The sequence below is a fragment of the Macrobrachium nipponense genome, chromosome 14 (assembly GCF_015104395.2).
Source record: "Macrobrachium nipponense isolate FS-2020 chromosome 14, ASM1510439v2, whole genome shotgun sequence".
Taxonomy (NCBI): Eukaryota; Metazoa; Arthropoda; class Malacostraca; order Decapoda; family Palaemonidae; genus Macrobrachium; species Macrobrachium nipponense.
In genome coordinates, this window is record NC_087207.1 from 54,704,375 (window position 1) to 54,708,426 (window position 4,052).

At 36.4% G+C, this 4,052-nt stretch overlaps 1 long non-coding RNA gene across 1 annotated transcript; it reads left to right on the top strand.

The window, feature by feature from the left end:
* Positions 1-782: 782 nt before the first annotated feature.
* LOC135226111 (uncharacterized) lies at positions 783-4,052 on the top strand. The gene is made up of 3 exons (XR_010317166.1): positions 783-919; positions 3,329-3,442; positions 3,881-4,052. It is a non-coding gene; the product is annotated as an uncharacterized LOC135226111 (long non-coding RNA).

A 4,052-nucleotide genomic window follows, 5' to 3' on the forward strand; every position in this document is an offset into this window, starting at 1 on the left:
TAATAATATAATAATAATAATAATAATAATAATAATAATAATAATAATAATAATAATAAGCATTAATTTTGACATTTGAAACTGTTCTCAGGTGAGCATGCGAGTACTGGTAACCTTAAATAAAACAGAAAAATCTAGGATTTTCTTATTTAATTTTCTCCAAAAATTTCAAGCTAATAAATATTAAATATCAGCTGATATTATTATTATTTTTTTTTATTATTATTATTATTATTATTATTATTATTATTATTATTATTATTATTATTATTATTATTATTATTATTATTATTATTATTATTATTATATTACATGTCCCTGTTTGTAATGAAATGTTGGTGAGATACATTCATAAATTAACCTCGTTTTTTTCTAGTTAATCTTTCCTAGACGTTGAAATTATAATGCATTATTATTATATTATTATTATTATTATTATTATTATTATTATTATTATTATTATTATTATTATTATTCCTGGTCACAAACGAAACAGCGTAACCTCGGCCTTTGCCACTGACAACAGAACCACAACAAGAAAAGAAATGCCCAACCCGTGCCAAAATGCCCATTGGCATTTATGCATGATGGACAGACACCACCTACCGAATACGGAATAAAATTATGCCATATTTTAGCTCCCTCCTCAGTAGCTGCTTCGCCGAAGTCGTAAAACCGCCCGTGTTTTCGGGAGAAGGGACTCGGTCCCTCGGGAGGGCATGGGCCATGGGGCACTGGCCATGACATAGAGCCCCCAGCGCCGGCGGGTCTTGATAGTCAGAAGTCGTTGCCAAAAGTGTGGTCTCCTTTTTCCCCTATAGTTGACGCCCTAGGATTGTCCAGACCCTCCAGGCATATAGACCCCAATACCCCCAACAAGCACACACACACATACACACACATACAACACAATATGAAGGTAAGAATTTAGAATTAACAGGTATTTGTTGCATAGTGTTTCAAACAGTGGCCAGTGGTACGGCCACTCGATAATTATTTTATCTTCTATAACGCTCAACTTCGATGGAATGGGCAGCCACAGAGCCCTTTTCTCGCCCTGGCTTGATGGAGACAGTAAAGCAAAATTTAAGTATCTGCCCTTGAAGGATGATATTAGAGAAATGAGGAATACCGATACGAGCAAGAGAAGAAATGACAAAACCTTCAAATAATATCGGGCAAAGTTTACTGAATGTATCGCGTTTTGATTCTGTATTTTGAATAACTTTTTACTTGATGTTTATCTGTTATTTGTTATTGGTTTTATGAACGTTCACTTTCATTATACTACGTGAGGGTTTGCTTAAGCCGGTAGTCTTCTTTTGAATAATAATAATAATAATAATAATAATAATAATAATAATAATAATAATAATAATAATAATAATAATAATTTGGGTTCATATGCGTTCACTTTTATATTGCAACGTGAAGGTTTGCCCAATTTGACAGCTTTCTTTTGGACAACATTAATACTAACACTAACAATAACGATAACACTATTAATACTACTACTACTACTACTACTACTACTACTACTACTAACTAATAACTAGTAATAAATAATAATAATAACTAATAATGAATAATAATAGCCATCAAGGAAAATAGATACCCTAATCCAGACTGTAAGGATTGTATCTGGGGACATCAGGATGGAGTTTGGAATAGAAAAATGCGCCTTAGTCAACATACAAAAAGGCAAAGTAACGAGAACTGAAGGGATAAAGCTACCAGATGGGAGCAACATCAAACACATAGATGAGACAGGATACAAATACCTGGGAATAATGGAAGGAGGGGATATAAAACACCAAGAGATGAAGGACACCATCAGGAAAGAATATATGCAGAGACTCAAGGCGATACTCAAGTCAAAACTCAACGCCGGAAATATGATAAAAGCCATAAACACATGGGCAGTGCCAGTAATCAGATACAGCGCAGGAATAGTGGAATGGACGAAGGCAGAACTCCGCAGCATAGACCAGAAAACCAGGAAACATATGACAATACACAAAGCACTACACCCAAGAGCGAATACGGACAGACTATACATAACACGAAAGGAAGGAGGGAGAGGACTACTAAGTATAGAGGACTGCGTCAGCATCGAGAACAAAGCACTGGGGAAATATATGAAAACCAGTGAAGACGAGTGGCTAAAGAGTGCATGGGAAGAAGGACTAATAAAAGTAGACGAAGACCCAGAAATATACAGAGACAGGAGAATGACAAACAGAACAGAGGACTGGCACAACAAACCAATGCACGGACAATACATGAGACAGAATAAAGAACTAGCCAGCGATGACACGTGGTAATGGTTACAGAGGGGAGAGCTAAAGAAGGAAACTGAAGGAATGATAACAGCGGCACAAGATCAGGCCCTAAGAACCAGATATGTTCAAAGAACGATAGACGGAAATAACATCTCCCCCATATGTAGGAAGTGCAATACGAAAAATGAAACCATAAACCACATAGCAAGCGAATGCCCGGCACTTGCACAGAACTAGTATAAAAAGAGGCATGATTCAGTGGCAAAAGCCCTCCACTGGAGCCTGTGCAAGAAACATCAGCTACCTTGCAGTAATAAGTGGTACGGGCACCAACCTGAGGGAGTGATAGAAAACGATCAGGCAAAGATCCTCTGGGACTATGGTATTAGAACAGATAGGGTGATACGTGCAAACAGACCAGACGTGACGTTGATTGACAAAGTCAAGAAGAAAGTATCACTCATTGATGTCGCAATACCATGGGACACCAGAGTTGAAGAAAAAGAGAGGAAAAAAATGAATAAGTATCAAGATATGAAAATAGAAATAAGAAGGATATGGGATATGCCAGTGGAAATCGTACCCTAATCATAGGAGCACTAGGCACGATCCCAAGATCCCTGAAAAGGAATCTAGAAAAAAACTTAGAGGCCTGAAGTAGCTCCAGGACTCATGCAGAAGAGTGTGATCCTAGAAACGGCACACATAGTAAGAAAAGTGATGACCCTCCTAAGGAGGCAGGATGCAACCCGGAACCCCACACTATAAATACCACCCAGTCGAATTGGAGGACTGTGATAGAGCAATAATAATAATAATAATAATAATAATAATAATAATAATAATAATAATAATAATAATAATAAAAGGTCATTAAACAAGATTAAACTGAACCTTTATAAAACACATAATAAAATGTCGAGACAGAGAATGCCTTCAATCATTAATATTGGCAAACTGGGGTAATAAGTTCACTAACATCATTTACTCTTTCACCCACGAGTTAGAATCACGCAAAATAATCCTGGCAATCATTTCTTTCACAGGTGAGATCGTTGGCTCTGATACTTGTTGTAATCATGACAATTGATATTATGGCAGCTTCTGGTAAGCCCCAGAGCTACTTCACAGGATACAGGAAGCCTTCCAGGCAAAGAACCGTAAGTCTGTAATCTCTGTATCCCTCTGTTTGATGTTGTACTATTATTACTTTTGTTGACTATTTGTGGTGGGACTCGGGTTATTATCATTTGTGCCTGAATCATTATTATCATTATTATTATTAGTATTATTATTTTCTTACGTCTTCTAGTCATACCTCTTCTTCTTCTTCTTCTTCTTCTTCTTCTTCTTCTTCAAACTCTCATGCTCAACTTAAAAAAAAAAAAAAAAAACAGATATTTACTGGAAGTAGTCTTAGTCATTTTAAACCTACAATAATAAAAGTGGTCAAGCCACTTACAAGCGAAAAAAAAGTAGGGACATTCTGATACTTTTGTACATTAATTCTAGAATGAGAGCCATTACCTTTTGAGAAAGGACAAGAATAAACAACACACAGTTTTCACTAATTCTATTTTCTTCTTCTTCCATTCCAGAACGCTGCTTATCTTTCCCGAAACTTTGATTATCCTACTGATATGTCAGGTCCCAGGTAGGTTTGCAAGAAGGAGAGTCGTTCCGAAGAACAATGACCATGTCTCTTAAAGTTTCCCATAAACGATGCATTCACAGATGTAGTCTGGCCAGCCTAGGGGTAGTTTTACCTGT